Source organism: Larimichthys crocea, chromosome VII (genome assembly GCF_000972845.2).
Source record: "Larimichthys crocea isolate SSNF chromosome VII, L_crocea_2.0, whole genome shotgun sequence".
NCBI classification, from domain to species: Eukaryota; Metazoa; Chordata; class Actinopteri; family Sciaenidae; genus Larimichthys; species Larimichthys crocea.
In genome coordinates, this window is record NC_040017.1 from 26,985,173 (window position 1) to 26,996,528 (window position 11,356).

The 11,356-nt window shown below is 42.9% G+C and overlaps 1 protein-coding gene across 5 annotated transcripts in view; it reads left to right on the top strand.

The window, feature by feature from the left end:
- Positions 1 to 2,697: 2,697 nt before the first annotated feature.
- pak4 (p21 protein (Cdc42/Rac)-activated kinase 4) overlaps positions 2,698 to 11,356 on the top strand; it is a 28,785-nt gene continuing 20,126 nt past the window's right edge. For 2 of the 5 annotated variants that reach the window (XM_019265572.2, XM_027280217.1), the window contains exon 1: positions 2,699 to 2,923. The gene's annotated coding sequence lies outside the window, so the exon portion shown is untranslated. Of the gene's footprint in view, positions 2,924 to 4,714; positions 4,793 to 5,687; positions 5,884 to 11,356 lie in introns of all 5 variants that reach the window. The other 3 variants (XM_027280216.1, XM_019265573.2, XM_027280218.1) reach the window with 3 other exon arrangements.

The following is an 11,356-nucleotide window of genomic DNA, read 5'->3' on the forward strand; positions in this document are numbered from 1 at the left end:
TCGACCACTATCTGCAGTGGTGTGCAACTTGATTTGTAAAAACAACAAGAGTAATTCTTTTTGTGTCGTGACCTATGTGACAGCACTATTTCACACTGCACATCACTGTATTGATTTAGTTAACCGTAACTGTCAATAAAATTACAGCTGTCCTGTTGACTTACAAAACAGAGCAGGAGGAGGGAGACTGGGTTGTTTTTATCCACTAACAACATATCTAACATTTAGCAATACTCGCCTAAAAAATTATTATGTTTTTTAGAGATTAATAGATTCTGTTTCTCTTTAAAATGGTTTCATTTACACTTTCTACAAACGTTATAAACCTGCCCTGAAACAGTCCTCATTACTCTCATGCTCAGTCTGTGTCAGCGTGTTCCTCATCATCTTCATTAACCAGCTCCTCCAGGTCAGAGTCTGATTCTTCTCCAAAGTAGATTTTCAATTCAGGAGCGGTGTGACGACGAAAAACCCTGAACATATCACAGGAGCCATGCGCCCTATTGCTCTGACTTATATCAGAAGCAGAAAGTTCACAAGGGGTTAGTCTGGTCTCTAACAAAGGTCTCCCAACTACTCTGTTCTTATGTGGCATCATAACAAGCTCTCCGTCATCCAGGAAACATTTGTTCCTGAGCACCAACGGGCTGGACATGGAGCAAGGCTGCAGAGATTCAACAGCACCGGCTGCGAGGTGTGGATGTCCTGATCCAGCCTGGAGCAGCAGGTGTCTGAGAGACAACCACCTCCAGAAACCACTGAGAGGTTTCTTGGTTGATTCTTTGGAGCTTGTCGGGGGTTGGTTTGTAAAAGTGTTGGAGGTGTATTTCCTCTTCAGCCAAAGAGAAAGCCACCGTCTCCAGACTGTTCTGACTCGGCAGCTAAGTCGAGAGTCTGACTGCTGCTTGGTGTCATCGCTTCCTGCAGAACATTTTTTGTCCTGGATGGAGAGCATGCTGTTACAGCTCTCGTCCCCTTCTCCTCCTCAGCCTGATCCTAGCAGAGCAGCAGAGGGTTTGTGGTGACTTTTTTTTCCAAGGGAATGAAAGAGAACAAGAGCGGAGGCTGGATAGATAGAGGTAGTATGATTCCTCCAGGCCTCCTCACTCCCACTTTTCCACTTTGCCTCTCCCCAGCTTCCCAGCTTCCCTGCTTTTCCTTCAGTTTCAGAGGTGTAGGGGTTGCAGATCACATGCTCGGCTCAAAGCAATTCATCCTGTCTGTCACACAGTAAGCAGCCTGAGTAGTCTAATTCTCAGAGAGACTGCTGTCCACCCCCTGGCTTTACAAACTCCATAGGATGCTGAGTCGTTCCTCTTGTCCCTGGTCTCAGAGGGCTTCTCCTGGATACATCTTCATCTCACAGACTGTCAAGTCACTGCTCATCCTCATCCTCCTCTCTACTCTTCTTCATCTCCTGCAATAGGAATCACTCCACAGTGCTGTGTTGTCCCTGGACAGCATGTACCCGAGGGGTGATGCCACAATGATCTGCCAGCTGCTGTGTGAATGCCCAAACTGCATCCAAATATCAGTTCCCAAAGGGCTTCAGGGCAGACCCTCCATCTCTCCTCATGAATCAATAACAAGTTCAGGCCGCTCTTCAGCTGTGATGGTGCTCTTTTACTTAGTGAAAGTAACTTGCCAGCTCAACCTGGCTTTGTGCCATGGCCTGGAGGAATGCATGCAGTCGAGTTTTTGTCCCCTGCTGATGCCAGCGTGTTCTTCCTGCCTGAGGACGGGAAATGATTAATTGTCCATGTGACAAAATGTGTCTTTAGCTTCAGTGTATTTGAATTAAACATGAGGAAAATATACAGCTACAGTCACTCATCAGTCACTCATTGTGTAGTGCATAACAGGAAATTGTACACTGGACACAGCAGTTTAAAATGTTTCAGTTTGGTAGCACTGTACTGCGGTTTAGCTTTGTAAGTGTGTGTGTGTGGGTGCATGGCCAATCATGGGACCTAATAACAAATTGATTAGATGGAAAAGCTCCCCAGGCGGATACTGACCTCTGATCCCATTTAACCTCATTACGCTGCGTCCCAGCTGTTAAAGCCTGAGGATCGCTCTCTGAGACTGCAGCAATGTACAAAATACTGAGCCTTTGTCGAGCCGTGCCGTAAGGGTTACACATCTGATGTTTGAAAGTTTAGTCACAAAGAAAAGCTTTCTTCATCACTAAGGCTGTGTGAAAAACTGTTTTGTATCAGGACTGACAAAGATTATTTACATTTTACTTGATATGATATAACAATGGTTATATTTCCATTCATGCAATGCTGAAACTAATCTAAAACCACCAGCTGTTTACTTCCAACAAATGTGTAACAGTCCAACAGCAAGTTAAAAGATGCCAGAACTAAATCCAATTTAGTTACAACTAACAGTCCTGCTACTGTATAAAACACATGCATCTATATAAACTTTTAACAGATTATAACAGAAATTAAAGTACACACACACACATGGCGTAGAAGACATGATGGCAAACTGCAGATGAGTCAGTGAAATGAATAAAATAAATCATTGTATTGAGAGATATTGTGATGCCATGTTAAACCTCAGTGTCACCTGTACCTGCGTCACAGAGGACGTTTAGCGTGCACCTCTATGATGATCATAAATGACGTCACACTACCTGTACCCTCCCTCGCGCCCCGGCGGCGCGCGCTGCCTCGGTTGCCATAGCGCCGCGCCGCAGTTTCCCGGATGTAGTATTCCCCCATTCAACATGGCGTCGGGAAAGTGAGACTTCGCCTGATGTTCCAGTTTGTCCGAAGTTAGTCCGCAGCCTGCTGCTCGGAACACGGGGAGCTCTGCGCTCGGAACACGGGGAGCTCTGCGCTCTGAACACGGGGAGCTCTGCGCTCACACCGCGGCGGCAGCAAGGAAAAGTTTCCCCGGGACTTTGTGGGTGAGTGAAAACATTTAGTCCCGGTACCTGAAGCTCGGTGCGAGCTAGCTGCTGCTAACGGCGGCTAACGTTAGCTGTGTGTGTGTGTGTGTGTGTGTGTGTGTGTGTGTGTGTGTGTGTGTGTGTGTGTGTGTGTGTGTGTGTGGTTTTGAAGTTATGACCGAGCTCCGAGCTGAGGACTCACTTGTGAAAGTCTGGAGCTAACTTCACGTCTGTCCGAGCTCGCCGGACGGCTTAATGCAAATCCAGGAGACACAGCCTGTCTGTCTGTCTGTGTGTCTGTCTGTGTGTCTGTCTGTCTGTGTGTCTGTCTGTGTGTCTGTTTGTCTGTCTGTCTGTCTGTCTGTCTGTGTGTCTGTGTGTCTGTCTGTCTGTCTGTGTGTCTGTCTGTCTGTCTGCCAGGTATCAGGAGACACATCTTTGCCTTTCCTGTTTTCTTCGTGCTGTGTTATTTAGGGTAAATCCAGCTGGTTCCTGTGACTCACGGTAAACTTTCATTTTCACCTCGGTGTCAGGGCTGGGCTGTGTCTCAGTCTGAGGATATTGTCTGTCTGAGATTTGATTAAGTTTCTCTCTCCCCTCTTTGACCCCACTTTTTTATTGCATGACTCATTTCTCCTCATCCTCTGGTCTTTAATATTTCCCATCTCCTCCTCGTCTCTCATCTGGCAGGTATGTGTGTGTGTGTGTGTGTGTGTGTGTGTGTGTGTGTGTGTGTGTGTGTGTGTGTGTTATGCCTGAGGCGTTCATATGTGTACAGTGTGTGTGAGTGGAAACAAGATTTTGCGTGCCGTTAGTCAGCAAGGTTGTGTGATTAGAGCTGGGCACACACATTCCTGGGATGCCGGAGCTTCACGGAGGGGTCACTCTGCTCTCTCACGTTCATCAGACTCCAGCAGTGAACATGCTGATCAGAATCAACCCCCAACTTTGCATCATGCTCTGCGAGTTATTCAGCAAAGAGGACTGTGAGGTATCAGGTTGGAAAATCACCAGGAGCTACAGATCAAATGAGTTGTACTGGTAGATCAGTGTATGTCTGTGTCAGCAGGTTACAGATGGGATAAGTTAATTACTTGTGTTATATGTACAGCTGTTGTTTAATTCATTGGGCATCTTTTTAGGAGTAGTAGTACAACTGTCAAATGAGGCTTTACAATCTGTAACATCCGACATGTTCCTAATTTTAATCTCTTAAACCAGTTTGACAGCAGTGAAATCAGCGTGGGAGCGTTCAGATTGTCTGTTATCGTATAGGTCATGTTTGACTGCGTATTTCACAAGGCGCTGTGTGAAACTAGAGAATCAATAGAAATATTTTTCTTCCTGCTCTAACAAAGTAAGAGAAGCAGTGAAGGTAGCTGTGCGATGGAGGCTGCAGACTGGAGACTGTTAAAGCGCCCACGCTTCCAAAATAAAATCCTATTTGTCCAGAGTGATAACAGATCAGTGATGGAAAGTTACACCGCCCTGCCAATTACAGACACCGACCATCAGTTTCACTGGCTGAAGTGACACCTGTTGCTGGTGGATTTACCAGCTGTAGCTCCTGTAAAAAAGAGCAGTGACTTTATTTCTCACAGAAGTCTGAACGTGGTAAAAAAACTAAGCTGTCGCTAAATTCACTTAGAACACCATGAGACGAGATCTGTGTAAAATGTCTGATTGGCCAAAACGACTAGAATCGTGACTCAGCTTTACTCAAAGTAAAATTAGACGATGAAATTAGAAATATAGAAACAAAAAAAATGTCTTTGATCTGTTGCTATATGTTGCCCTGTTTGCTTTCAGATTCCTCTGCAGGCTTTACGTTGAATGTGTTCAGATTCAGGACGCAAAAGAAGTGAACAACAACAAACACAGTTGAAGGTACACACTCACAGCCCGTTTTTTAAAAACCCAGGTTTAGAGGAGAGGGGAGGGGGGTTGCGGTGGATCACAGCAGGGAAGTTGAGTCATGAAGGCACAGACGATCGGTGACTGCTGGACTGTCGACAGACGTGTCCAGCAGGGGGTGGAGCTGATGGCAGGACGGATGTTTGATGCATGTTGACCCGAAGGTTCCTGAGAGAGACAAACACAGCTGCTGTGCAGCAGCTTCCATGAACTCCCGACAGCGTTCACATCGACATACGAGGTGACAGCTCGAGGCTGAAGCTGAGAGTGATCATAGCTGTAATCACTAAAAGCAGGCCTGCACACTTTAGACGCCTGTTATTGCTGTAGTCCTGCGTGGTCATTTACTATCAGGCATTAAATTATTACTCTCACTTTCTGTGCTCAGCTTCTTGTTATTGGGCGCCTCTGTTATAAAAGAAATGTAATTTTCTGGTGTGGTCTGAAGTGCAGGATTATTTCCAAAAAATGAACGAGCAGAAAGTTGCTGAGAGAACTGCAACCATGATTCATACTATGCACGTTTTCCTGAGGTTAAGGTTTAATAAAATTACTTTTTCATATCACACTTTACAATGGAGACACTCACATTGCAGCATGTTCTGTCAGTTATAGACACAGAACAGATTCAGTTTTTGACTGCCTCTTATCAGCCATGTGATTTGTACCTGAATGTGCTGTTACCCGCAGCCCAGCCTGTTCTCTTTGTGTCCTTGTTGCTTGAGTTCGTGTTGTAGTGGATGAGCAAGCATGGAAACATTAAAAGTCTCTTATCTTTCTCCTGCTATCAGGTTTCACAGAAAAAGATGCCGTGTGTGTGTGTGAGAGAGAGAGAGAAAGCAAAGATGAAAGGAGATACTTCTTCTAGGTCTGGATGTTTGTCGAGAGTCCAGAGAGAGACCGAGTGTGTGAAGGGGGAGGCGAGGTGCAGAGCCAACACAGGGCTAGATTCAGCTAAAGGCTAACACCCAAACAACCAGATCTGCAGAGAAAACACGGCAGTGGAGGCCTGCATGTGAAACCCCCTGACTCCACCTCACACCAGAGGAGTGATGGAGGAAAAGGTTTGGAAAGGAGAGCAAGGACGTTTCTTTCTGTTTTTCTGTGTTTTGTTTTTGATAGTTGTCTTTCGGTTCTCATTTTGTGACTGCAGAAATGAAAGAAATTAATAGAAAACAGCCACAGCTGCTCATTGACTTATTAAAAATGATCCATAGCATTCAACCCCTCCAAAAGAAATCTTAAAAGTGTCTGGAGACAGAGGATAAAGATAAGCTGACTGGATTAAATAGGCCCTGGGTGGGGAAGAGAAGGAGTAGAAAAAAGTAAAAACATGCTGGGGGCATGTCAGACCCTACATTATGACTCTTCCCTGTAAGAGGCAGAAAGCTTATTGCCTTAGAGGAAAGAAAATCCTCTCTGGAATGACTGCAGCAGCCAACATCAACACAGCCCTCTAGGTGCTCAAGCACAGAGGCAGGAACACCGTATGCATAAAAGAAATATATTATTATAACAATCGCTTCAACCGCCAAGTCTGAGTAGAAGGCCAGCGTTGTGTGCGATGTATAGAGAGATAAAAATGATAAAAATCAGAAGAATTTGATATTCAGCTACAGATCAGCTTTTGTCCACAGCACAAAGATTGTTCAGCTTTCTGTCTCAGGACTAAAGAAATATAAAAAAAATCACATTTGAGAATCTGAAATTAAAGAAGCTGGTCAATTCTTTTTAGTAAAAAAATATGAATCAAAATAGTTGCAAATTGATTAACAATTAATTGACGAGTCACAGCTCTAAACGCCCCGTGTGTCTTTCTTTGCACACAGCGACAGAGTGAGGAGCTTTGTTCTTCTGTTTGCATGTACAGTTTGAAAAAATCAAGCTTGGGCCTGCTTGTTCCCGGTGATATGGAGGTTTCACAAACACACAATACAAAGAGAGTTCTGGATGGTGACCGTGTTTCACCTCAGCTGTGCTGGTGTTGCAATGCTCGTGAATGGCAGTATGTCACAGAGGGAGGTGTAAGAGGGATAAAAAGCTTTTTTTGTTGACGTTTGCTGTACTATACACGGGCAGGACTCTGTATGAGATTCCTGCTCTTGAATCTGTATGTGTTCTTAAACAGTCTATAAGATTAATACATTAAGAAATGTTATTTGATTTGATTTTTATAGGAAGTTGTTGTTTTCTCAATTAATTCAAAGATATAATTTCTTAGGAACCACTTGGCATGAAGATGTCCACATTTTAAATACTTGTTATCACTTGTTCATGAACACAGCTGTAGCTGTTGTAGCAGATAATCTGATCATATCTTCTGAGCAGAAGAGTGTTTACAGATCACATTCGTTGTTCATACATCACAGCTACATGGATTTCATCTGATCATATTTTCTCACCTCCTCTGTGTTTGGAGTGTGAGTAACGTTCACTGACCTGCTGTATTTGTCAGCGCTGTCCTGCAGACAGTACATCTCAGATGACTGGCCTCACTAATGACAGGGGAGGTGGATGTGATGTTTGACTTCTTCACAACAACATCACCTCATTGTTTCTGTTTCTGGACAACATGACTACATCATCATGTAATGATGGTGGCACAGCTGATAGTCAGTGCTGCACTGAATCATGTTTCACAGTCTGCTTTGATGTTTAACATGATGCTAACGTTGTGCAATAGCAGCAACAAGTTATGATGAAAGTAGTCGAGTACAGATTTAATGTAATATCAGTGTTCAGTCACCTGTGGTCATCTGACTTCATATTTTCTTGACCAGCTTGTCTGCTGGTCTTAATTTAAACTTTTTGAATGTAATGCTCTTAAAGGATCATGAGTACATTCACATGAAACATTCAGGACTTAACCTGTCTCAACATGAAGCTTTGTCACTGTGTAATCTTCACAACAACACCAGACAACAGGTTGCCTACTTAGATTATTTGTTTTGGAGCCCAAACTAATAAAAGCCTGCAGCGCTTTGCCTAACAGCTTTACTTGTTTAATACCGGTAAAGGGATCGAGAACCAGTTCTAAAGCAGTACCGCTTCCTGACTAGTCAGTGCTGAATATTGATAAAGTCACTCCTGTGCTTTTGTCAGACGCATCAGATAAAAGTTATGACATTGTAGCCTCACAGTTTTCTGATCCGCCCTCATCAGAGCTACAGTGAATTCTGTGGTTCTGTGGTCAGCTTTAAGGCCAGTCATATTCAAGCACAGAAAAGCGAATCAATGTGCTCAATATGCTGTGGATCTATATGTGTGTAGACTGTCTGTCTGTCTGTCTGTCTGTCTGTCTGTCTGTCTGTCTGTCTGTCTGTCTGTCTGTGTCTCTCTCTCTTCTTTATTGTTTTACATGTGCTAACCTGTAACATCCTGTTTATCCTTGAACTTGTAGGTAGCCCTTGAACTCCTTGCAGTAAACTTGATATTTCTGTGTCAGTCGGTGCAGGGGTAGGGTCGAACTAGCTGCCGCTCTGTTTGCGTATGTGTGCTGAAATATGTGTAAGCTGGCTTGTGTGCTCCATGCAGCGCTCTCTCTGCTGTCTTTATCATTGACCTTTCCACATTCCACAACCTGCCGCTGGAAGTCGGCCCTCATTGGCTGCAACACTGCGTGCTTTGTTTGAACTCTGTCTCAGCATTGGCAGGTTTGTTCTGGCTGGGATAGACTGCGTGGACCTGTTCCTGTTGTATTTCCACTGTCAGAGGAATGTCAACAGGCCTTTTCCTTATTTACGCTGACACCTTGTAGTCTGTTAGATAAAAGATAGTGAATTGAATAGACTCACTGAGACTGCCTTTGATAAGAAACTCCTACTATAAACTCATCATGTGTTGATGTATGATTTGATGTTCAAGTTTATTTATTTGATATTTTTTCATGAAAGACTTATTATAGAAACGAGTTGTTATGGCAACAAGACAAAAAGGAGTATGCTAAATTTAGTTCAGACAGTAAAATCTGTCTTATTCATATCAGGCGTTTTGTGTAATCTCTCTGAAATGGGTGTTTAATTTGCTCTTCATCTGTCTGTGACGTTTAGATTGGCACCATGAGAAACTTCGAGGACACAGAGTCAAAGATCAATTTTCAGCGTTTTCCGTGGGCAGCGTTTGCCAAAGTTTGTTGCATTTATAAATTGTTATTATATTCTAATCATTTAGCCTTGACTCATGACTTGTGTGTCCTCTGTAATGTCTTTGGTGATTAATTTGTTTATATTAGCGGGCAGCCTTGGTATTTCACAGTAGCCTGTCTCGATCAGACTGCTGAATAGCAACAGTTTCAGTCACTGTTAGTCTGTGGTGCTACAGGGAGCCATATTGTCATCTCTGCACAGACTTACAGCTGCTCTGTAAGTCTGTAAATATAATATCATATAATATCATATATATATTACATTAATAGCTTTTATTGGTAGTAGTAGTAAATTTAACTTTACCTATACAGACCAAATCAAATACAGCTGAAACAGTCAGTAGTTGATTAATGGAAATTTGTCTGCAACTATTGAAACTACAACTAAACAGTTTCATCAGTTAATTGTAATTTTTTTCAAGCAAAAATACAAAAAAAAAAATGTTTTTTTTTTTTCCTATTCTGTTTATGTTGTTTACTGTATATCTTTAGGTTTAGGACTTTTGGACAGATGATATATGAAGCAGTTTATAAGTTTATATTGATCGATTTAACTAAAAAAATAAAATAAAAACAGCAAATGAATTGTTTCTTTTCTACTTTTGCGTTATTGGTTCTATTTGTTATTTTGTTGTATACTGAATATCTGTAGATTGAAGATGAAGATCACCTGAGGCTTCAGACAATTATGACAATTTTCTGACATTTTATTAAACCAAACGATTAATCGGTTAATTAGAAGAAATAAAATCTGCGTATTTATTCATTTAATTATTAATAGAGCTGCTACAATACAGAAATAAGGAAATAACAATAGACACGTGACAGCACAGTACAGGTAACAACATGCACCTGTGACGCATATTTACTGTTCCACTGTTATTTATTAATAACTTTAATTTGACATGACGCCCCCTCTCTCCCTCCCCCCCTCTCTCTGTCTCTGTCTCTCTCTCCATCTCTCTCTCTCTATCGCTTTCTCTCTCTCTCTCTTTCCCCCCCAGAAAGAGAGAGAGAGAGAGGGGGGAGAAAAAGAAGAGAGGAGAGAGAGAGAGAGAGGAGAAACGAGAGAGAAAAAAGAGAGAGAGAAGAGATGAAAAAAAGAGAGAGAGGAGAGAAGAGAAGAGAGAGAGAGAAAAGAGGAGAAGAGGAGGAGAGAGAAAAAGAGGAGAGAGAGGGAGAAAGAGAGAGAGAAAAGAGAGAGAGTTGTTGAGTATTGTTTTGTATTATTATTTAATTTCCTTATTTTATTACAAACACATTTTACTGTCTTTTGTTGTTACACGCTTGCATGTAAAACATTTCCCATGCCAATAAGCTGAATTGATTGAAAGAAAGAGAGAGAGGGGAGAGGAAAGAGAGGAGAGAGAAGGGGATGGAGAGAAGAGAGGGGCAGAAAAGAGAGAGACAGACGGAGAGGGAAGAGGAGAACGAGAAGAGAGAGAAAAGCGAGAGCGACGGGGGAGAGAGAAAAGAGAGAGAGAGAATCGATAGAGAGAAGAAAGAAGATCGAAGCAATCGAAAAATCTGCGCTCGATCGCGCACGGGAGCACCAGACGAGAGCGACCTCTGCTCACCCCAACCCCCCACCCACCCGCTCACGTCTCTCCCTCTTCCCTATCTCCCCCGCTCGCGCTCGTAATCTCCCCTCTCTCCCCACCCCTCTCTCTCGCTCCCTCTGCCCTCTCTCTCTTTTTTTTCGTATTTTTTCTTCTTCTTCTTCTTTCCTCTTCCTTTCTTATCTTTCCCCCCCTTTCGCTGTTCTTTTTGTTTTTTTCCCTTTCCCCCCCCCGCTGTTGGTGGCCAATGTCAACAATTTTCCCATTTGTCCCATTAAACATGTTTCCCCCGTTTTTTTCCCAATTCCAATATACGCTTAATTTAAAACCGTTTCACCGAAAATATCATCTCGTTTTACTCGTCCCTTCCTTTTTGCCACATCTCTTCTGCTTTTTTTCTCGTCTACCCTCTCTCTCATCTCTCTTTATTCTCCTCTCCCTCGACGCTCTCTCTCTTTGATCGCTCGCACCTCTCTCCTCCCCCCTTCTCTGCTCTCTTTTCTTACTCCCTCTCTCCCTCCTCATCTCTCGCTCGCTCGCGTCTCTCTCTCTCTCTAGTTCTCTCGCTTTCCCTCCTTTCCACAGACTTACTTCTTCCTCCCCACCTTGGACCATACATATTCTCAAGGTGCATTTGTTTACCTGTACTGTGCCTGTCACGTGTTCATTGTTTATTTCCTTATTTCTGTATTGTAGCAGCTCTATTAATAATTAAATGAATCAAATACGCAGATTTTATTTCTTCTAATTAACCGATTAATCGTTTGTGTTTAATAAATGGTCAGAAAATTGTTCATACTGTGCTGAAGCCTCAGAAGGGTTATCGTCAAATCT